The sequence below is a fragment of the Chiloscyllium punctatum genome, chromosome 19 (assembly GCF_047496795.1).
Source record: "Chiloscyllium punctatum isolate Juve2018m chromosome 19, sChiPun1.3, whole genome shotgun sequence".
Taxonomy (NCBI): domain Eukaryota; kingdom Metazoa; phylum Chordata; class Chondrichthyes; order Orectolobiformes; family Hemiscylliidae; genus Chiloscyllium; species Chiloscyllium punctatum.
The window spans coordinates 45,219,689-45,244,913 of record NC_092757.1 but is presented as its reverse complement, the minus strand read 5'-3'; the positions used below and the strand labels follow the sequence as shown (position 1 = coordinate 45,244,913).

General features: G+C 42.1%; 1 protein-coding gene across 7 annotated transcripts in view; it reads right to left on the bottom strand.

Annotated features, from left to right (window-relative positions):
* The window catches only part of camkk1a (calcium/calmodulin-dependent protein kinase kinase 1, alpha a), a 263,571-nt gene that overhangs the window by 176,455 nt on the left and 61,891 nt on the right, over positions 1-25,225 (bottom strand). Inside the window, exon 1 of one of the 7 annotated variants that reach the window (XM_072589305.1) lies at positions 19,459-19,543. The exons of the other annotated variants lie outside the window; for them this stretch is intronic. The gene's annotated coding sequence lies outside the window, so the exon portion shown is untranslated. Of the gene's footprint in view, positions 1-19,458; positions 19,544-25,225 lie in introns of those variants that run through there. 7 annotated transcript variants of the gene reach the window in all.

The following is a 25,225-nucleotide window of genomic DNA, read 5'->3' as shown; positions in this document are numbered from 1 at the left end:
AACTTCAGTCATTTCATCCAGAATGTTAGTCTCTATGAGGGTCAAGTACATGCTGGATGGGGCCCACTGCATCCTGAGGCAGGCAGTTGCAGGTTAGAAGGTCCACCTCCATTTACTGAGGTACTAACAGTTATACTCATGGCTGTTAGGCTCCCTCCTCAACCCCATCCCATCCACTCCCGTTATCCCTCCATGCCACTATGCCCCTTTAGAACCTCATTTCTCCTTCATACTCCATTATTCTCATATCACCTGTTTCATTGCAGTAATTTAATTATCCTTCCTACAATTCTGATTTGGATCACAAGACTTCCAGAGCACTTTAGATTTGAACTGATAACAATCAGTTGGATCTCATGAAGTTGATCCACTCCTGATATCATAGAATCCGTACAGCATGGGAGCAAGCCATTCCATCCATGGAGTCCACACCAACACTACAAACAGCATCCCACCCAGACCCACCCGTTTACCCTATCCCTGTAACCATGCATTTCCTGGTACAATGGGCAATTTAGCATGGTCAATCTACCCAACCTGCACATCTTTGGACTGTGAGAGGAACCCAGACAACCCAGAGGAAACCCACGCAGTCATGGGGAGAATGTGCAAACCCCACACAGACAGTCACCTGAGGGTGGAATCGAACCTAGTTCCCCGGCAGCATGAGGCAACAGTGATAATATCTATGCCACCCCCCGGAAATGGATATGGAAATGGAGCTGCATGTTAAAGTTTTGAGATTTTACTTGCCTGAGAATATTATTTCTTTATCAAGTTGGTTTTAAATTTGGTTTGAACACTTGCAGTGTAAGTTTTCCTGTCTATTGCAATTGAAAATTTTTTGAGAAAAAGAACTCGGGCCAGTTTTAACCTTGATGTCAAGTGTCCTTGAGCAAGAGTCTGCAATTAATTGCCACTCTTAAGTCTGCTTGACAGAATGTGATTAAAAGAGCAAGGACAGTAGGTGTCAGCCATGACTTACTGGACATAACTCTCATCTCAAAGACAGAACGCTCTGGGTTCAAACCCCACTCCTGAAACCTAAGTGAGTACACTCTAGTGTGAATAGTATTAAGGGAATGCTGCACTTTCAGAAGTGCTATTTCTCGGATGAGATGTTAAACCAAAACTCCTCACTTGCCCATTCGGGTCAGCAACAAAGCTTTGCTGACATTATATGAATTATGACAGTCGAGTGCTCAGTAGTGAGCCAGTCAACTTTCATGCTTCAACCAATATCAGTAAAATAGTATATCTGGTTATTATCATATTGTCACTGTGGTTCCCACGTTACAGAAGTGTTTATACTTTACAAGTACTTGATTGGATATAACGCACAATAGGATATCTGAGATTGTGAAAGGTTTATGCAAATCAAGATCCTTCTTTACAGAGCTTGCTTTTAATGCCAAAACAAACAATGGCATGAACTAAATTTAAACTTACTGCAACCCTTGCAAACACAAAATGAAAGGCACGCAATGTATTTTTAAGTCTGAGTTGTGGTCTTAGGGTCACTACTTACATCATAGCAAAGTAAAGTGTCAACGATGCATAGCCCTCAATTAGGACTTAGCACCATCACAGACAGGGTTAAAATATTCTGAATATAATTCTGATTTTGATGTACTCCTTGGCACTCTGAGGAACATTAAATTCCACTGCATCTTTTTTCTGCAGAGTCTGTACAGAACTGCTTTGGACCTTTGAACTTACTTATAGATAATTTATGAATAAAGTATATTTTTGAAATTAAAAAATCTGAACACATGCATTTACCTCATGCCTTTAAGGAAATATATTGTCCTAACATAGTTCACAGGCACTTAACTAGGCACGTCTTGAATTCAGCGACATACAAAGATATTAGTACAATTGAGTAAAAGGTTGATGAAGGAAGTGGGACGATTAAGGAGTCTTAAAGAAGAATAAGAGGAGGAGAGTTTTTTTTAGGGCAAATGGGGAGTTGTTCTAGAGCTAAGGACTTTAATTGTTGACAGAAAGACAACCAACGGCAAGTACAGCATCAAGTCTGGAATGCACAAAAAGTCAAAAGCACCAAAATACAATAGTCTCAGAGGACTGTAAAAGATCAGAAAAGACTGCAGAGAAGAGGCGGCTTCCCAGAGGGAACTGAACTCAAGAATGTGAATTTATATGTATCGCTGGGCTGAAGCTGTTGAAGAAGCCTTCATGAGTTATTACAGTGCATCTTGCAAAAAGCACACTGCGTTGCTACTTGGAGGTAAAAGTATAAATGTTACAGTTGATGAATGGGATGCAAATCAAATGGTGACCTTGCCCTGGATGGTTGCTGGAGCTGCACCTATCAGGTAAGTGCAAATTTCCTCACCATCCTGACTTGTGCCTTGTGTCTATCAATGGTGGTTGGACCTTTGAGAGTCAGGAAGTGAGTTAATTGCTGTAAGATTCCGAGCCTCTGGCCTACTCGTGTCCAGTTTGGGTTCTGTCAACCACAGGATGTTACTCGGGGATTCAGCGATCATAATGCCAATCGATGTCAAAGGGCAAATGCAGAGATTCTCTCATTGAAGATGGTCATTGTCTCTTTCTTCTGTGGCATAAAGTGCTGAACATTGTACAATCATCAATGACTATCCCCACACCTGATTCAACGAAGGAAGGAAGGTCATTGATGAAACAGCTGAAAATGGTTAGACCTAGATGTTATAATAAGGAATTCTTGTAGAGATGCCCTTAAGCTGAGATGATTGACCTCTAATAGCCATAACCAATTTTTCCCTGTGCTAGGTATGAGTTCAAATGGTGCAGAGGTTTAATCTGATTCCCATTGACTCCAATCTGTCTAGAGCTCCATGATGCCACACTCAAGTCAAATGAGCCCTTAATGTAAAGGGCAGTCTCTCTCACCTCACCTCTGGCATTCAGTTGTTTTGTCCATATTTGGACCATAGCTGTAGTGAGGAACTGAGTGGCCCTGGTGGAACCCAAATTGGGTGAACAGTGAGCAGGTTATTGTTTATTAAATGCTGTTCCTTAGCACTGTCAACAACAACTCTCAACAGGTAATTGTCTAGATTGGGTTGGTCCTGCTTTTTTACACAGGACATATTTGGGTAATTTTCCACATTGACGGGTGGATGTCATTGTTGCAACTGTACTGGATCAGGTTGGCTGGAAGTGCAGCACGTTTTGCAGCATTAATCTTTAGTATTATTGATAGAATGTTATCAGAGCCTTTGCAGTTACCAGTGCCTTCAGCTGTTTCCTGAGATCATGTGAGCTGATTTGAAATGGCTGAAGCTCGGTGATCCTGGAGATTTACAGAGGATGTCAAGACAGAGTATCCACTTGGGCACTTCTGGCGGAAGATGGTTGCAAATACTTTACGTTTATTAGCAAGCTTTGAGCAGATTTGTAGATCAGATTGAGGTTCTGGATGTAGGTTTGCTCGCTCAGCTGAAAGGTTTGTTTTCAGGCATTTCGTCACCATACTAGGTAACATCTTCAGTGAGCCTCCGGATGAAGCACTGGTGGTGTAGTCCACTTTCTATTTATGTGTTTGGGTTTTCGTGGGTTGGTGATGTCATTTCCTGTGGTGATGCATTTCCAGTGGTGATGTCATTTCCTGTTCTTTTTCTCAGGGGGTGGTAAATGGGATCCAAGTCAATGTGTTTGTTGATAGAGTTCGATTGGCATGCCATGCTTCCAGGAATTCTCATGTGCGTCTCTGTTTGGCTTGTCCTAGGATGGATGTATTGTCCCAGTCAAAATGGTGTCCTTCCTCATCCATATGTAAGGATACTAGTGAAAGTGGGTTTTTTTCTTTGGCTAGTTATGTTCATGTATCCTGGTGGCTAGTTTTCTGCCTGTTTGTCCAATGTTGTATTTGTTACAGTTCTTGCAAGATATTTTGTAAATGACATTAGTTTTGATTGATGTCTGTATAGGGTCTTTCAAGTTCATTAGCCATTGTTTTAGTATGTTGGTAGCTTTGTGGGCTACCATGATGCCAAGGGGTCAGAGTAGTCTGGCAGTCATTTCCGAGATGTGTTTGACTTAGAGGAAAATCACCTATACAGTGTATTCAAAAAGAACAGTCCAAAATGAACTCAGTCCACCAATTTCTCAGCAACAAACCCAAACAAGTAGACAAAACACGTCCAGAAACCCTAGCCAATCTCCCCTACATCAAAAACATCTTGGAAATAACTGCCAGACTACTCAGACCCCTTGGCATGATGGTAGCCCACAAACTCTCAAACACACTAAAACAGCAGCTAATGAACTTGAAACTCCTTATACAGACAACAATCAAAACTAATGTCATTTACAAAATATCTTGCAAGAACTGTAACAAACACTACATTGTACAAACAGACTGAAAACTAGCCACCAGGATACATGAAGATCAACTAGCCAAAAAGAGATATGACCCATTCTCACTAGTACCCTTATATATGGATGAGGAAGGACACCACTTTGACTGGGACAACATATCCATCCTAGGACAAGCCAAACAGAGACACCCACGAGAATTCCTAGAAGCATGACATTCCTAGAACCAGAACTCTACTAACAAACACATTGACTTGGATCCCATTTATGACTCCCTGAGAAAAAGGACAGGAAATTACATCATCAGAGGAAATGATGTCATGACAGGAAATGACATCACCAACCCACGAAAACCCAAACACATAAATAGAAAGTGGACTACACCACCAGTGCTTCATCCGGAGGCTCACTGAAGATGTTACCTTTCAGCTCAGCAAGCAAACCTACACCCAGAACTTTACATTTATCTTTTGCATGTATAGCTGGGCTCCATCATTGAGGATGGGGATATTTGTGGACCTATCCTCCAGGGAGTTGTTCAACTGTTCAGCACCATTCACAATTGGATGTGGCAGAACTACAGAGCTTAGATCTGATCCATTGGTAGTGGAATCATTTAGTTCTGTCTATTGCTTGCTGTGTATGCTGTTTAGTACATGATTGTGAGGTAGCTTTAGCGAGTTGAACTGCATTTTTATGTATATCTGAAGAAGTTTCTGGCATGTCATCCTGCACTCTTTGAACTCATTAACCATCCATTTGAATCAGGATTAATCCCCTGGCTCCATAGTAATGGTAGAGTGGGGAATACATTGGGTCACGGGGCTACAGATGATTATTGAATTCAATCCAAAAACAGAAATTGCTGGAGAAACATAGCATGTCTGGAAGCATGTGTGGAGAGAAAGTAGGGTTAACATTTCCAGTTCAGCGACCTTTCTTCAGAATTCTGTTTCAGATTTCCAGCATCTTCTGGTCTTTGTTTTATTTGTATGATTGAATTAATTTCTGCTGTTACTGATGGTCCACTGCATCTCATGGATCTCAAGTTTTGAGCTTCAAAATCTGTTTGAAATCTATACCATTTAGCACAATGGCAGTGCCACAGAACACAACGGAGAGTATTCTCATTGTAAAGATAGAACTTTGACCCCAAAAGAACAATGCAATGATCAGTCTTACTTATACTATCATTTTTTAGATGCATCTGGGATAGATAAATTGATGAGGATGAGGTCAAATAGACCCTTTTCTCCATACCTAGGACAGAACTTACTGAGGGATAGTGACGGTGATGTCTGGCACATTGTAAGGTACAATTTTGAGTATGATCAAATTAGTCTGTTGCCTGACTAGTCTATGGGACTGCTATACAAAAACTCCAATCTAGCACCATTAACCAGAGCTTGAAGCGATCCCTTTAACCAGAGCGGAGCCCTCCAACCAGAACTTGAGGCAACCCCTTTAACCAGAGCTGAGCCCTTTATCACAGTCCATGTTCGTCTTATTAGCCAGAGCCCAAGTCTGAACTAAATCCCAGAATCCTCATTGTAGCAACAGCTGAGCAATTACTGCAGTATCACTGTTGACATCTTACAAAAATAAATTTGTTATTTCTGTTATATTACCATGACAACCAAACAATAAAATATTAACTTTGAAAATCAATGGCTCTGATCCTTACTCAACTTGCAATGCTACTTCTCAAAGTGCAATGCAAAAGAATTCAACTCCTACATGATTAAATAACAGCTTCTCAGACTATTGACATTTCCCACAGAATTAGACTTTTTTCACTGATATCCAATATTCTGTGACACAGCAGCCAGACTGCAACTCCTTTACACTTCAAGTACTACACATGCAGAATATAAACAATTATATTTTTAATCTAATCTCAGCCATACTGCACACAATCACACCCAAGGAATTATGGCAATCTTTCTTATAAATTTTCAAGACACACACTCACTGGCTGGGCCAGGATTTATTATCCATCTCTAAATGCCTTGAAAAAGTGGTGGTAAGATGCCTTCTTGAACCATTGCAGTTCCTAAGAGCGTACGGACACTGGTGTTAAGGATGAAGGTCCAAAATTTTGACCCAGCTACACTGAAGGGACAGTTCCAAGTCAGGATGATGAGTGACTAGGAGATTGAACTGTAGGTGATGGTGTTCCCATGTATCTGCTACTTTTTTCCTTTTAGATAGTAGCAGTCGTGGGTTTGGAAGGTGCAGTTGTAGGAGCTTTGGTGAGTTGCTACAGTGTATCTTGTAAATGATATATGACGTAGCTACTGACCATCGGTAGTGGAAGGAATGAATGACAAAGGTAATGGATTCAGGTGACAATTCAGAGGGTTGCTTTGTCCTGCATGGTACAAGGTTTCTTGAGTGTTGCTGGAGTTGCACCCATCTAGGCAAGTCGGGAATACACTGACTCGTTGCGTTTCATTAATCACTACCTGTGGATCCACATAATCAGGAGACTGACTGCAGACCAATGTTTTTATTTTCCAAATGCCTCTTACAGTCTGATGGCACAGTACTTCGCTGTAGATCGGAGTTACATTGGAGTGTTATCTACGTTTTTCATTAGCTGCGGGAAGTCTGTGCTCCTATCCCCCACGGAACATAAGGCTTTGATTTCCATCACACTTCTGACCTGTGCCTTGTAGATTGTGGAAAGCCCTTGGGAATTCAAAGGTGAGTTAATTGCTGTAGGATTTCCCATGACTGACCTGTTCTTGAAGCAACAGTATTTAAATCGTTGGTACAGTTCAGTTTCTGTAAATTATTAATGCACTGAAGGAATGCCAAGGAGTTCAGATTCAATGGGACTAATTTTAATCTCACTACTGGCCATTTTTAATGAGCACCAGATGTTAAACTACTGCTTAGCTGTCTCAAAGTCCAGCCAAAGAATGAAATGACTGCAGTATGGAGTGGTTTCAGTTACAGCCATGCTGTTATATTTCTGACGTTTTAAAAAATTGTGTTAGAGTGGCATGGAAAGGATTGCCAATTTGTAGATCATGAAAAAATGGTGGTGGTGTGAAGGTTTCAATTTGGGGTTCCCTAATGGGAAAGTTATCAATACCTGAGAGTGCAGTTCAGCAAAATTACGACAGAAAAATTTATATTTATCCGAGTCCTGACAACGGCAAGGGAGCAAATTACAGAGATCCAAGTGAATCTGATTTAATCGTTACCTGAGTAAATCAGCATCTCCCTAGAGAGTGTCACACCTCACTGAAGTAGCACTATTCCCAGTCTTCATGCAATATTCCCAATGTATTTTCTTTTTATAAGACCATGTGTTGTAGAAGCAGACGTAGGGCACTACCCGTTCAACCATTCAATGAGATCCTGACTGATCTAATAATCCCAGACTCCACTTTTCCTCACATATTGATCTTTTTACTAATTAAAAATCTCACAATTTTTGATATATTTTATGATCTACCTTCAATAGCCCTATGTGGTAAAGAACTCCACAAATTCATTACTCTCAAGAGACAAAATTCTTCCTCACCTGTCTTAAACCTCTTATTCTGAAATTATGACCTCTGGTCCTATAGTCTCCCAAAAGGGTGAACAACCTCTCCACATCAAGCTCCAATGAACTTTGTGTATTTCAATAAAGTTGCTTCTTATTCTTCTAAATTCCAATGAGTACAGGCCCAATATATTCAACCTCTCCTCGTAAGAATGGAATCAGCTTAGTTAACCTTCTCTAGTTTCCCGCCAATGCCAACATATTTTTCTTTAGCCAAGGGACCAAAATTGTTCACAGTATTCCACCTGTGGTCTAACTAGTCAAATAGCTGGGAGTATCAACATTGATCCCAATAGCACTCCACTAATTACAGGTCACCATCCTGAAAATACACCCCTTGTCCAGACTCTGTCTTTTATTATTTAGCCATTCCAATTTCTAGAACTAGGCTAACAGAAAATAGAGACCAGGTTTTGCACTTAACAAGAATTACTACCTAGTACAAATAAATAGATTCTAGTTACAAGTAAACAACTGTGAATTGTCAATATGTAACTCTACATAAACTATAAAGCCCTTATCAACCCACCTTACACAAATACAATTAGACACAGACAAAAAAAAGTATTATGATGGAGGGAAAAACTGGGAAGGCCCTGTAAATAGTCCCTGGAAATATAGTTTGCTGACATGATCCTTTTGGCTTGCCAGGGCTTACAAAACTGCAGTCTTTCTTCTCCAGGTAACAGTCCATTTCCTTGCAGGAGGCACAGAGTGACTGATTCATAAATTAGAGTCTTTTAGTTACTAGTTAAAAGCTTTAGCTTACAGGCAACTGGTGAAGCAGAATAAACTGGCTTTCTTCAGACCTTCGGAATTTCTTACTGCACAGAGAGAGAAATAGAAATACCACTTCCCCTTCTGGAGATCTAAAAACCTCTGACTTTATCATTCACAACTTCAAGTATTCAGCTACGCAAGAGCCAATCACATAGCCTGGGTCAGTTTAACTCCCAGGTCTCATTTAAACATGCCAAGCCCAACCCTCACCTGAATTCAGACCCAAATGGGAAAAGACAGTTAAAAGAAAACAATAATTTTTGGAAGTGAATGTACTGACCATACTGGAGCTCGATTTTGATATGCAAAACACAAATCAGATAAGTATGTGTCATTTACAATTTTGATTGGTTTTCCCTTCTGAGGAGTCAATATTATTAAGTAGGTGTTAAACAAGCATGGCTGGCCAGGGTCCTATGGGCGAGATGTCAGTGGTCAGGTCAGTCATGGTGGGGAGCAGGGATAGGAATAAGCCAAAGGAATAAGCAATGGTTTCAAAGTATGTAAGGTTTGTAAATGATAAATTAATTTAAGAGGTTACATAAAAGCTGAAAGTGTCCCAAACAATTAAATGATGTTAAATTTACAGCTAGTTCATTTGGATTTGAAATCAGGAAGTATTTCCTTACTCAAAGAGTAGAGAAAATCTGAAAATTCTACACCAAAACGCCACGGGAATGAGGAGGTGTGGTCAATGCAAATTTATATGACTGAGGTTTTGTTGGGTATTGAGGCATATGGAGACAATGTGAATATTTGGATTTGAGATACAGATCAGGAAAAATTTAACTAAAGGACAAAGAAGGCTTGAGGGGCTAAATAGCCTATTCCTGTTCCACAAATTATTTTGTGGAGGTAGCAGCTAATGCAGTTAATGAACTGTATACAGATTGTATGTGCTGCACAAGAGATGTTAACAAGAGAAGATGGGAGTGTAGAGAATTAAATGAAAAGATAGCAAATTGAATTGTCCTTTATTATTTTATGGTTTGTGGGTGTCACTGGCAAGGTCCATCTTTATTGCCCATCTGTTACTGCTCTTGAAATGAATGAATGACTTTGCAAAGAAAGTTAAGAGTCAACCATATTGCTATGATCTGGAGTCATACGTCGACCAGACCAGATAAGAATGGTAGATTTCCTTCCCTAAAGGATATTAGTGAATCTGATGATTGTTGTTATGGTCAGAGTCACTGAGGATAGTTAGCAGAAAGGAAATGACAGTTTCTCAGAATAGTAGGAAGTGAGCAATGGCATTGTGAATGGAAGTAGGCATGGTGCTATAGAGAACAGAGGTATTTAGATAGAAAGGTTTATAAGACATTAAAGGCAGAACCTCAGAACGATAAAGCTGTAGGTAAAAAACTACAGGACTTCTAGATTCCACTGTGTGGTAAAATATGAAACCAGTAATGAAACTATATCAAAGCTTCACAAGGCCTCAGTTGAAACTGTGTACAATATGGGCTCCATGCTGTAGGAGAGCTACTGAGGTGGGGTTTACTGTACAGATTTATATAGATGTTGCTTAGTATGAGGAAATATAAATAAAGCAAAGATTTGAACAATTAGGGTTTTTTTATTTAATAAATACAAATTTCAGGGTAGAATGATAGATGTTTTGGAAAGTTAGAACAATTGGGACTGGGTAGTCAAGGAACAGGAACATTAGTAGACCATTCAGCCAGCCCACTGAAGCCACTCTACCATTCAATATGATCATGGCTAATCTTAGATTTGAACTCCACTTTCCTGCCCACTTCCCATATCACTTAACTCCCTTCAAGACCAAAAATCTGTCTATCTCAGCCTTAAACATATTCAGCATAGGTGTATCGGCAATCTGTGCTGGGAATTCAATGGGTGGAATGATTCCGGTTTCTCAGAAATGAAGGTAGACGTGGGAGCAACTTTGGAGATTAGAGAGTTAGGTTGTGGTGGTCCTGCGCTTCTGTGGTTTTGAGCCCACTTCTAGAACCTGACCTCAAAATCTAGGTTGAAACTCCAGTGGAGTACTGAGGGAGTGCTGGACTATTGACGGTGCCAGCTTTTAGACAAGACGTTAAAACCAAGAGCCTATTTGCCTTCCCAGGTGGATTAATTAGATTTCTTACAGTGTGGAAACTGGTCCTTCGGCCCAACAATCCCACACCGACCTTCCGCAGAGTAATCCACTTAGACCCATTCCCCCTGAATGATGCACCTAACACTACGGGCAATTTGGCATGGCCAATTCACCTAACCTGCACATCTTTGGACTGTGGAAGGAAACCAAAGCACCCGGAGGAAACCCACACAGACAGTCGCCCAAGGCAGGAACTGAACCCAGGTCCCTGGCACTGTGAGGCAGCAGTGTTAACCACTGAGGATCCTGTGAAAACATTTCAAATTGAAAGCAGCAGGATTCTCCCTGGTGTCCTAGCCCCTGTCAAGCTCTCAGGCAACACCTAAAACATTTATTTCATTACTTTTGTGAGGCACTGCTCTGTACAAAATGGCTGCTCCATTGCTTCCACTGTAATTAAAACCAAGAGTTCAAACATACTTCATGGATAGCAAAGCACCTTCAGGCATTCTGACGTGTGGAAAATGCTTACAATTGAAAGCTGTGCCTTATGCTTTGGCCAATATTACAGAATTGAGTAAGGTTAATATTAAATATTTTTTATCCCTCATTCAAAATTTCAATGTAGATTTTGTGACAATTTACCTCACCGATGACTGTTGGTTCTTGCTGTGCATAAGTTTGGCTGTTCTGTTTCCAACTGGAGGAGACAATTGAGGAATGACCTTATAGAGGTTTATAAAATCATGAGGCGAATACATAAGGTGAATGCCAAGGTCTTTTCCCTAGGGTCGGGGTATACAAAACTAGAGGGCATAGTTTTGAGGTCAGAGGGGAAAGACTTATGTTGCAGCTGTACAGGACATTGGTTCGGCCACTTTTGAAATATTGCGTGCAATTCTGGTCTCCTTCCTATCGGAAGGATGTTGTGAAACTTCAATTGGTTCAAAAAAAAATTTACAAGGATGTTGCCAGGGTTGGAGGTTTTGAGCTGTAGGGAGAGGCTGAATATTTTCCCTGGAGCATCGGGGAAACCACCTCATGGTGGTTTATAAAATTATGAGGGACATGCATAGGATAAATGGACAAGGTCTTTTCCCTGGGATAGGGGAGATTTTCAGGAATGGGACCTTCAGATCAAGAGACGCACTCAAATATAAAGAATCCAAGTCTGACCTTCACAGAGACATTAAGACAGCCAAGGACCAATACTGATCTAAACTAGACAGACACTCTACAACTATGGCAAGAACTGAATGACATCACCGATTGTAAAAAGAGCAGTGCAAGATAGCAGATGATGACATATCCCTACCAGATCGTCTCAACGCCTGTTATGCTCGCTTTGGGCAGAATTTCGGCAGACGGGTAATACCTATTACGACAAGTCCTGACAAATCTATCCCAACAGACACTGCATCAGAGGTCAGATCAGTTTTCCTTCGTGTGACTCCAAGGAAAACAATGGGACCAGACAGAGTACCAAGCTGAAAACTCAGAGCATGCACAGATCAACTGGCAGAGGTCTTCTTGGACATCTTCAACCTCTCCCTGCAGCAGGCCACTGTCCCTGCCTGTTTCAAGAGGGCCAACATCATCCCTGTGCCTAAGAAGACTCATGCAGCATGTCTCAATGACTATTGCCCAATGGCCCTAACTTCGGTAGTCATGAAGTGCATTGAAAGGCTGGTCATGGCATTAATCAACTCCAACCTCCCCACTACTCTTGACACACTCCAATTTGCTTATCGGACCAACAGATCCACGTCAGATGCCATATCACTTGCCCTTCGTTCCTCCCAGAACATCTTGACACCAAGAACAGCCACGTAAGAATCCTACTCATGACTACAGTTCAGCCTTCAACACTATTATCCTCTTGAGATTGATTACTAAACTTAGTGATCTTGGACTAAGCCCCACTCTCTGCAACTGGATCCTCAGTTTCCTGACCCACAGGTCAGAGTCAGTGAAGATTGGAGACAATATTTCATCCTCACTAACACTCAACACTGGAGCACCCCAGGGCTGCGTACTCAGCCCCATACTGTACTCACCGTATACCCATGACTGTGTCGCCAAATACCAGACTACTGCCATTTACAAGTTCACTGATAACACCACCATACTCGGTCGAATTCAGCTGGCGACAAAACAGACTACAGACGGGAGGTGGAAGACCTCGAAAAATGGTGCACTGAGAACAACTGAGGTCTCAATACAAGTAAAACCAAGGAACTCATTATTGACATTCAGCAGAATGTTACTCATGCCCCCCTACACATTAACAGCACAGAGATGGAACAAGTGGAGAGTGTCAAGCTCCTGGGAGTGGTCAAATGCAACAAGCTTGCTTGGACTCTTCATGTGGATGCACTGGTTACAAAGGCCCAACAATGTCTCTTCTTCCTCAGACAGCTGAGGAAATTTGGCATGATGGCAAATACCCTTACTAATTTTTATAGGTGCGCCATTGAGAGCATTCTGTTTGGATGTATCACTGTCTGGTATGGCAACTGTACCATTCAAGATCGAAGATGGTTACAGAGAGTGGTGAACTCAGCCCAGACAATCACAAAGGCTAACTTTCCATCTATAGAATCCATCTACCATGCCTGCTGTCAAGGAAAGGCCACCAGCATTCTCAAAGATCCATCCCACCCTGGCAATGTTTTTCTACAACCTTTACCATCACCACATGCACCAGCCAGTTTCGGAACAGTTTCTGCTCTACTGTTGTTAGAATGGACTCACAAACTCTTAATATTCGCCTTTACTGTGTTTTTATTTTTGCTGCTGTTTACCTATTATTTACTACCTATGCTACTTAACTCTGTGATCTGCCTGCATTGCTTGCAAGACAAAGCTTTTCACTGTGCCCAGTACACATGACAATAAATTCAATTCAATTCAATTTAATTTAAGAACTAGAGGGCATAGGTTTAGGGTGAGGGGGGAAAGATATAAAAGGGACCTAAGGGGCAACTTTTTCACACAGAGGGTGATGAGTGTATGGAATGAGCTGCCAGAGGAAGTGGTGGAGACTGGTATAATTACAGCATTTAAAAGGCATCTGGATGGGTATATGAATAGTAAGGGTTTAGAGGGATATGGGCCGAATGCTGGAAAATGGGACTAGATTAGGTTGGGAGATCTGTTCGGCATGGACAAGTTAGACTGAAGGATCTGTTTCCATGCTCTACATCTCTATGACTCTATTTAAAAGGAACCTGAGGGACAACGTTTTCACACAGAGTGTGGTGAGTATATAGAACTAGCTGCCAGAGGAAGTGATAGAGGTGGGTACAATTAGATTAGATTACTTAGATTAGATTACTTCCAGTGTGGAAACAGGCCCTTCAGCCCAACAAGTCCACACTAACCCGCCGAAGCGCAACCCACCCAGACCCATTCCCCTACATTTACCCCTTCACCTAACACTACAGGCAATTTAGCATGGCCAATTCACATAACCTGGACATTTTTTGGACTGTGGGAGGAAACCAGAGCATCCGGAGGAAACCCACACAGACACGGGGAGAAGGTGCAAACTCCACACAGTCAATCGCCTGAGGCGGGAATTGAACCCGGGTCTCTGGCACTGTGATGCAGCAGTGTTAACCACTGTGCCATCGTGCCACACATCATAAAATTTGAAAGACATTTGGACAGGTGCATGGATGGGAAAGGTTAGAGGAATATGGGCCAAATGCAGGCAAATGGGACTAGTTCAGTTTAGGAAACCTGGTCAGCATGGATAAGTTGGGCCAAAGAGTCTGTTTCCATGCTGTATGACTCTATGCTTCTGAAACACCAAGGCAGATGAATGGGATTCTGTGTGCCTCTCAGCATTTGTTATGCCAGTATTATTCTCTTTTCAGGCTCCTCATATCATTTGAGGAATCCCTTGAGCTCTTAAGCACAGGATACACTAGTGGACGTTACGTGCTCCTCTCACCCTGGGGACTCGATTTAGAAGCAAAATAAAGAGACCCCTCTCAGTTGTTGAGAATTGGGGGGGAGGGTTCCTGATGAAGGACTTGTACCTGAAACATCGACTCTCCTGCTCCTTGGATGCTGCCTGACTGGCTGTGATTTTCCAGCACCACACTCTTCAAGCCCTCAAATCTGCATTAACTCAGCACTCCAAGTTTGGTATTTCCTGTGTAGCATTAGACCTAATCTAACTGTTTCACATTAGTAACGAGTCTTCTCCGAATGTAAACAAATCTCTATATGTCAACACCAGAAGTCATAACTCAAATATATCCACAGAGGCCAATATCCCGTCACCAAGTCACCCTTTATTTATATTTGGAGAGTCCTTGACACTGATCCAGCTCCCTCAGAGCCAGCTGTTAGAGTGAACAGGAGGTCTGAGACTCCTGTTTATATCTGTTAGCTATGGCTCCTTGAATAGGCCAGATTAATAGCCCCACTTAGGTTAACTCCACCAGACTGACCTCATTAAAATCACCACATCCCTCTTTCTCTGAGTCCAATAATGTAGGCCAGTTCTTTTTTTTTTGTACCTCCTCCTGGGACATTTTAGTACTGGGTCAGCTTCCTCTGACTGTGCCTGGGACATGGGCAGTATGTAATGTGCAGTAGCTGTCTCCTGTGCTTCAAGTGTCTCAGAAAAATTTCATTCCCTTCAGGCAGCAAAGATGCTGAGGCAGCCACATTCACCTTGTCCATCTCAGATTCCAAGACCTCTTCAATGCTTGAGGGAGAGAGAGAACACAGTTTCCAATAGCCTTTTCAACAAGGAGTCAGACATGTTTTACTCCCACCCTGTTTGTGAGTTTGCAGCTTTCATATGGTCCACGTGCTTGTTCATGACCATCGCATCTACCCAACTTTATGAGTCAATGGACTTACATTTCAGGGGTAATATACCTTAACTAAATACATCGACTCTTGAAAGGTTTTAGTACCTGGTGTCTCAGGGAAAGTTAGGCTCCTAATAATCGAAAATTATTAGGGTCCACAAGCTGTCAGAAAAATTACTCGTTGCTTTTCATCTGCCCCAGTGTTATTTCCCAGGAAAACATAACACATTCTTTCCTCGTACTGGGCCCAGTCTCCAGCGCCAGGATTGAATGAGTTAAGCTTCCCAAATAACAGCATGATGCCAGAATTGCTTATCCCAAAGCAAAGATGAGTTTTGCGAGCAAATTTCTTCAGAAGCATGTTTTACTCTTACTGACACTGAAATAACTCCACAGAGGCCAGTATCCCATCATGACGTCACCCCTTATTTACACATGGAAAATCCTTGACATGATCCACCTCTCCGAGTGACAGGTAATCTGACACTGTTGTTTTTACCTGCCAGCCAGGGCTCCCTAACTGGACTTGATTAACAGCTCTAATTAGGGAACTCATAATCTATGACAGCTACCTGGCTGACCTCATTAAAATCACAATAATAACAATCATAAGTTCTTGACTTATGTATCATCCTACTCCATTATCAATGCAATGTAATGATAAAAGAGCACTTATTCTTAGAAAGAATGGTAAACTAACCTTCAAACTGAGGTGGGCAAGTAATGAACAGTCATGTAACACATAGGTAGCTGTCCCCTGTCCATTGGCCAAGAGGGGTTAGACAGGTGATTGATGTAGTATTAATGGCCAGCCCCCAAAATAAGGCATATTAACAAAGACAGGAGGGACACGAAAATCCAGAGGGATGAGCCACATGGCCTCCCTGAAAGAATACCAGGAATTCCCCAACATCAGTTTGAGGAAGGAAGAAAGACTGTTGGTACCGAAATGACTTAAAACTATCAGAGACTACGACAAAAGGATGTATGACCACTGGGATGTGGGGAATAAGCTGCCTCTCCTCCTCCAATCTACAGATCAGCTCTGGGATTGAAAATGCATTCTCATCTGTCACAGGTCATATATTTCCTTTCTTTGCTGTCAGCTCAACAAGTGGTGGCCATTGCTCAGATTGCAACATTAACCTTTCCCATTGGGAGCAGGATACAGGCAGAATGTGTTTTCAGTGCCTGAAAACTCCCCCTTCTAATGCCCCCCACAAGGGTGAGAAAAATCTGAAATTTTCAAGGGGCAGTCCAACTGTAATCATGACAACAAGATCTTTGTGGGCTTTTGAAGCTGAAGGGCCATAGGAATGAGGGGCAGCCTCCTGAGGAGGATTGTGATGAAATGTAACTAACTCAGACAGCAATTGAAGATGAGTCTTCTGTCCAATTTTTTAAAGCACTAATTAAAAACATAAATTCAGAGCCAGGCCATTGCTACGAGAGAACTCTCTGACCTGGGAAGCTGGTGACTACAGCAGCACACAGGCAGTTCAAGGTGATCAACTGGGGACCATTTCAATTTCCATTTGAAGAATGGAACTATTGTAATGGATATGGATTCCTGCAGGTAAGGAGAGAAGATTTCTATGACCAACTGGAGCACTGAACATACCCCTTCCCCTACCATCAACTACCAAACTCCAGCCTGAGGGTCACCTCTAACCACCTAAAACTGGTCCATGCTCCAGTGTTGAAAACTAGAAGCTGACTAGAAAATTGTTTGATTTGTCTAGGTTCCTGGGTGAAAGACGTCCACCTCACCACATCAAACTCCCAGTTTTAAGCATTTACTCAATTTATTAATGCCCCACAGAAAACATTCTGCTCCAATCATGACCAATACCTCGACATTTCCTCACCTACAAATGCCCAATTTCTTTCAAAATGTTTTTGCCTGACATTGGCTCACAATAGTGTCTAAAATACCTCAGCTTTAGCATCCAGTGATTCCAGAGCAGTCCTGAGTAATGTGGTTGGGGTTCAGGTATGGGGGGGGGAAGGTTGGCAACACGACACTGTTGGCTGTACTGACATTCTGTCAAATGTCCCAGTTCAGGACTGACCTTGTTCCTCCATCTGCCCTTTCCCCACAATCCCCCTTCTCAATTCTGACAAATGTGTCTTTATTTGAAGCAAATCACCCATCATTAACATCCAAGCGTACAAGTTTAGTAATCAGCCTCACCCAGGCCTTTCAATCAGCTGGCTCTGAAAACTACTTTTGCACTAAGGCACAGTTCCCATGTCTTGCAACTCTGTTGGGTTGTGGAAAACGTACGTATACGTACTGAACTAATTTGACATCCCTATGTTCAAGTCAAATTTTGTTGCCCCAACAACAAGTTACATTTGTATAGCAAAGTCAATCCCAAAGTGCTTCAAAGGAACATGATCAGATCAAAGTCATGTTAGGAAATACATAGATGACTGAGACCAAAAAAAGCTGCTTGAAAAGCCTGATTTTTAGCAGCCCCTAAACGGAGAGGAAGTGGGAGAGAAGTGGAGAGGTTGAAGGAAGAAATTCATAGTGTAGGCAGCAGAAGGCACAACTACCAATAGAGATACAAGGAAAGTTGATGATCAATAAGTGACCAACATCGGACCAGAGTAACAATCTCAGGTTGTTCATGGGGTTGGAGGAGGAGGTTACAAAGGTGAAGTAGAGTAATGGGATATTGTGTGGAGGTGGCAATAGAGGGTATCTGATCATGGAGTTTGCAGACTCCAACAAACAAGTTAGTCTCTGCTGTTGTCAGGTGCCTTTATATTACTTGGACTGGAAGGGTTGAGTTATAAGAAGATTAGATTAGATTCCCTTAAGTGTGGAAACAGGCCCTTTGGCCCAACAAGTCCACGCCGACCCTCTGAAGAGCAACCCACCCAGACCCATTCCCCTACATTTACTCTTGACTAATCTACCTAACACTACAGGCAATTTAGCATGGCCAATTCACCTAACCTGCACATCTTTGGACTATGGGAGGAAACTGGAGCACCCGGAGGAAACCCGGGCAGACACAGGGAGAATGTGCAAATTCCACACACACAATTGCCTGAGATGGGAATTGAACCAGGGTCCCTGGTGCTGTGAGACAGCAGTGATAACCACTGAGCCACGGTGCCGTTGCAGGATAGGCTGAGACTTGTTTCCCTGGAGCGCAGGAGATTGAGAGGTGACCTTACAGAGGTCTATAAAATCATTAGAGGCATAGATAAGGCAGATAGCTAACAGCTTTTCCCCATGGTAGGGGAGCCTAAAAGTACAGGACATAGGTTTAAGGTGACAGGGAAGAGATACAAAAGGGTCTACAGGGGCAATTTTTCACACAGTTGGTGCTGAGTGTCTGGAACAGGCTACACAGGTAGTGGTGGAGATAAGTACAATTTTGTCATTTAAAAAACATTTGGACAGGCACATGGGTGGGATAGGTATGGAGGGATATGAACAAAATGCACGCAAATGGGACTAGATTAACTGTGAAAACTGGGCGGCACAGACAAATTGGGCCGAAGAGCCTGTTTCCATGCTGTAAACCTCTATGACTCTAACTGTGCAAGTTCTGCACAGCTCTGTTTCACCTCATTAATCATTGAGTCACATTGCCCCAAGGCAGACATAAAGCAAATTTCAACAAAGTTTGTGTAAAACTAGTCATCGTTCAACTCATGAGCTTGAGTCCGAACACTAGCCTGACAGATGGGATAAAGATTTCCGTTCTCTGACAGCTGTTAAACACTTAGAACTAAAATAGAATTGTACTAGTCTCTACCCACTTCCAAATCCTCCCCAAACTAGCTCTCAGGTTCACATGTGTTGTCTAAAATCAAAACAATTAGGATTCACAGCAAATAATCTGAGTGGAATGACAACAGACACTAGGTTTTCTTACCTGCTGTTTCACTGAATACTCCTGTTAGACAAGGTGGTGGCTAAATGTCTCCTTCAGCCAGCATCGGTGACCTGTGGATGAATTAATCTGCTTCCACTTATCTTCCGTGGGTTAATCCTTGCAGTATTTACAATTGCTGAATGTACATACTCTGCATTAACACATCTCACCCACGGAAACTACTCACCTATATGGAACAGAGTATGAGCACTCATCAATATACACACTGTGTGCACATCAGAATAGGTTGTACACTCATCAATATATTTGGCAATGCTGCTGCATACACAGTGACAAACTATGTATGCAGCAACACGTGCTGATGTACTCCATTGTAGCAGGATCTGTTAACCTAATGAGACCATGACTGAATGGAACTCTCATCAGATCAAGAGCTACAACATCAGGAACTACTTAGCTTATATGATACCGGCAGCAGAGGGCCAAATCTTTCTCCGAGTTTGCGAATACCCAGCTTGAACATTTTCACAGCTCGCTAACTGAACATTTGGCCCATGTTTGATTTTCCACACCAATTTTATCTTTTCACACCACAGTTGGATTTCCAGTGCAGTTTGCATGCCACACTGGACTGTGTGTGGAGTGAGTTATGGAGGTGAACCCATTAGAAAGCATGCCTACATACTCCAACAAGGCATTCCAACTCCCAATAGAGTTTATAAGGACCCTTGAACATCATCTCATCTCCCTCACCCTCCTGACCCCACCTCTAAACCAGCCCACGTCACTCCATGCCATCTATATGCCTCTCATGTATCTTTCAGAGCCACTCCTCCAGCTTTCACTATGAATAGTTCTCACGTCCCACACAATATCAATGCAAAATATTTACTTTCCTTAGGAGAAAAATAAACTTCTGATTATCTAATAAAAACCTGCATTCCATTGATTCTGAGAAGGTGCGTGTTGTGAAAAAATAGTCAATTCTTATAATAATGATAGTTTGCAACAATTCTTAAACCACATTATTGTGTTCATATGACACACGACAATGTATTATTACAATTTCTTGAAACTATCATTCATTCCAGATAAATAGAAGGAATACTGCTTGTGTTGAAACCCATTAGCCTTTGAAACTCTGCCAAGCATTGCAATTGGCTACAGCTGTTTAAACAATGGATCATTTGAAGGAGGAAAGAGTAGTAGAGCCTTATATTACTTGCAGGGTGCTTGTTAGCTTATGTAGAGGATCAGGTTGTTTCATGTTTTTTAACAAGTGCACATTTTTTCAAGTTTCCAAACCAGTTATTTTTTAAATTAGCCAGTGCCATTTAATCATAGTAGAAAAGATAGGAGTACAGGTTGATAAGACATTTGTAACATTTTTCACTGCATTGTGGCACTGAAATATCTGTGAACAAATACACATCGCTGGTCAATGCAAGGGTCAATTTACCTTTTAAAGACAGATCCTTATGATGCATCAATAAAATTAAAACCATCTACATCACCAACAGACATTTAATACTGTACTGACATTTGAAGGTGTGAAAACGCTTCACCATGTACTTTTCAGAATGTTCCAGAAACTTCAATAGGCTTTCCAATTACTTCTTTAACTCTCAAATCTGGCATGCTTGTAAGGGACTTCCAAAATCCTAAGTCCTATAAATGGTATGATGGAGGAAATCTGATTTTCATCCTACATTTACAAGAAGGGAGCCAATGTCAGCAGGGTGTGGGGCAAAGGGAATGCAAAGGAAAATTTAATTTCCTCCGAGAGACACCCAAGTGAGTAAATTCGCACACTGAAATGTACTACTGCACCCAGGTGCACTCAGCCCATGGCAACACTTCCCACCAAAAGAAAATGGGGAGTGGTTCTCTCCAGATAAATAAGGAGCTCCAAGGAAGCCAAATTGGGGTCTAACACTGCACGGTAATGGTTTAACTCATCTCCATGCAAGACACCATCTTTGTAAATGAATTTGAAGCTATCCAGAGGATTATTAATGCTCTGTTTGACAATTAAAGTACCTGGTAGCACTCATTAAACTCGGTACATGCATTTTATTGATAAACATAAGAAGAAATGCCCTCACTTGAAAGCAGCCAGCTGGATAAGAACAAACAAGCATTTAAGGGGTCTTGTGGTGCAGTAGTAGTATCCCTAACTCTGAGCCAAGAGGCTGGGTTCAAGCCCCACCTGCTCCAGAGGTGTGTAAAAATGTCTCTGAACAGGTTGCTAAGAAAATATCTAAACAAGTATTTGCCATGGATCTTGAATATTAGTTACAGCCACAGGTAGCTTCTACTGTTCTTTTTTGCTGATTGCCTTATTATATTGGGCATCTTTCTGGAACACATTATCAAGAATTCAACATTCAAGAAACATGTATTCTCTGAATTCTCTCAGGACTAAACAGAGTGTTGTGCTAGAGCACCATTTATGAGTCACGAGGGAGAAAACAGTCCTGGGTCATGGGGACCTTGCTGGTCGCGATGCGATAAGATATGAGACCATGAAAGCATGACAGGAGGATTAGGTGACTAGATACTAGCGATCTGTACTCCTCTGAACTTCCTCTACCAAAATTCTGTGATCTGTTCACCTTCTCACTTGGACCCTTAGTCATCTGAAAAATCCAGTACACTTTACACATTACTGCCACTATCTGTGTGTGTATAAGTGTGGTTGTGGATAGATGTTTGTATGTATATGCAGGTTCATGTGTGCATGTGTGTGTGGGATATATGTGTATTTATATTGACGTGCGTATATATGTGTGGATTCATGTATGCATGTTATGTGCATGCAAATGGATGTGCACATGGACAAAAGTGTGCACATGTGGATGTTACATAAACTGCTCCATACAAATTGCTCCTAATCAGTGTTGAAGCGTGAAAGCTGCACATCACTGCTTAGACAGCTCCAAGTTAAAAATCACACAACACCAGGTTATAGTCCAACAGGTTTAATTGGAAGCACGCTAGCTTTCGGAGCGACGCTCCATCAGGTGATTGTGGAGGGCTCGATCGTAACACAGAATTTATAGCAAAAATTTGCAGTGTGATGTAACTGAAATTATACATTGAAAAATTGATTGTCTGTTAAGCCTTTCATCTGTTAGAATACAGAGATAGTTTCACTTCTTTCATGTGTAAATCACAAAACCCTTTTTTTTAAAGTTGCGTTCTCGGGTTAGCTGTTAACAATGGTGATAGCTAGACAATATGTTGAAGGTGTTAGCCCCCTGTGCTCTCTGTCTATGAACTGATGTTTAGATTGATTCTAATCTAAAAAGTGAGATAACAGAGTTTTACATAAATTCATGCAGTTTTTGCGCTCAGAGTTCTACATGAATGTATGCAGTTTTTGAGCAAAGTGCAATGTAACTCTGCAAGTACAAATTCACCACCCAAAATATATGTGTGCATGTGGGTCTTTGTCTGTCTGTGTGTGTCTGTCTGTCTGGGTTGGGGGTTGTGAGTGTGAGAAAGTGTGTGTGTGTGTGTGTGTGTGGAGTGTGTGCAGAGTGTCTTAAGTCTGTGAGGGGGTGCATGTGTGAGAGTGTGTGTGTCTATAAGGGTGCGTGTGGGTGTCTGTGTGTGCATCTGTGTGTACCTGTGTCCGTGTGTGTGTGTGTGGGTGTGTAGTGCAATGGTGATCACCTGTAATGTGACATGAACCCCAGGTCCTGGTTGAGGCCTGGGTACCGAACTTAGCTATCAGCCTTTGCTTGGCATCTCCAAATCATAGACAGCTCCAGGCATGTTTAAATCATGGTAATCACCAAGTAGGGCTGAAAAATATGTTGCTGGAAAAGCGCAGCAGGTGAGGCAGCATCCAAGGAACAGGAGAATCGACGTTTCGAGCAGGAGACCTTCTTCACCAATTAGGTCCCTCATCTGCAGCCAGGCATTCAAATGGGCATGCTTTATTAGCATAGAAGCCCCATGGTGTCTATTTTCCCTCCTTTTCCAAACTGATTTTTTTTTAGATACAAAAAAACTCTGAAACCAAAAATGGAGTGCACTCAGCAACTTTGTGGTATCTTAATCAAACACCCCCTTCCGTGTGGTGCCACACTCTGCTCACCCCCAACATCCAGCTCCCCTCCCTCATGCTCACCCATCTTTTGGCCACTGCCAGATAAATACGCAAAACTTACTTTCAAGAGGCCTGAGGTCTAACGTTGAGTCCAACCCATACCTTCACAATGCAGATGCACACTGCAACCTCTTCACAGCTAAAGTCACATTCTGACAGATTTCTGCCCCACATCATTCTTGGCCAAGCCAATCTTATAAAGCAGCAGCACAGTGACGCTGAGATTTCATCCTACTCGCTGGCTGAAAAGAGCAAACTGAAAAAAATAGCTTTCCAGCAGAGAGGCTAGTAGGGACAATGTGACCCTTAAAAACAGTCTTACAATCTTATACTCCACAACCACCTGATGAAGGAGCAGTGCTCCAAAAGCTAGTACTTCTAAGTAAACCTGTTGGACTATAACCTGGTGCTGTGTGATTTTTTAACTTCGTACAACCCAGTCCAACATTGCCATCTCCGAATCATCCTTAAAAAGACCACAGCAATGTCCTGCTCAGTGAATATGTTCACCTAGTGTTAAATCAGCTACCCACAAGATAGAATCTTCCAAAGGTGCTACACGGTCCTTCAGCAGTCATCATTTGCAAAGCTATGTGGGATTTTTGCACCTGCACCCATTGTGAACCAACACTGGAATTTAGGCTCATTCAATTCATTAATCTTCCAGGAAAAGACCATCCAGGTGGTAAATGGACTGAGAACAGCTAGGTTAACCTTGTGCATCACTACCTCTCTCTACATGGAAGTTAACTCGGTGACACATCCACGGCAGTACCCACCTCTTCTTGACTCATTTTCCAGATGTAGGTATTACTGGTAAGAGTGACATTTATTCTAGCACAGAAGTTTCAGAGGGGAGAGTCAACCATACTGGTGTGTGACTGGAGTCACAGATAGACTCCTGCATTATCCAAAAATACCAGTGCTTTGAGGTAGTGATGGGAAACACCCACTTACAAACAGGGTTGTTCTGTAAAGACAGCATTTAAACAAGGCCTTAATTTTTGTCCGCAGTTTGGATCTACCCCCTCCACCTATTGCTTCCCAATTTAACCCAATGGTCAGCAAGAGGTGCCAACAGGCAAGTAATTTCCAGAACTCATTGTGGGTCAGGAATTCCTCCACCTGTCCGACAAACAATCCGGTCATCTGCCTCACTCCCCCGTCTGAGCTCTCTGCCCAAAGTCATGACGTCTACAATCTCTCCACAATTTCTCTCTCTGTGCCATCTCAACTTCCGCAATCTCTCTCTCTCTCTCTCTCTTTCTCTCTCTCTCTCACTCTCTCTCCCCCTCCTCCCTGCCATGCTCCCAGCCAACTCACTGATATTACTGATGCTCCCATCTCACTGATGTTACTATTCGGTGGAAACTGACCTCACCTAGCACCCATTTGGTTTTTCAATGTCGCAGGGATTCAGGCATTCAATCAATAAAGCATCTTTTAAAATGACAGTCAAGTTGCGCCATTAGATTAGGGAGGTACTCTAAGCTCCTAACTTTCTGGGTTTTTGGGCCATTGACACTATTCCTTCATAAAAACTGTATCAGGCCAGGATGTGCAGACTGGATGTAGAATAGATTCTCACTTAAGCATTTCCACTTTAGTGGTTCTCACACACACATGACTCAGAGCTGGTTGAGGGATTAATGCCTCACTTTTTTTAAATTCTGCCTCCCCTCCCATCAA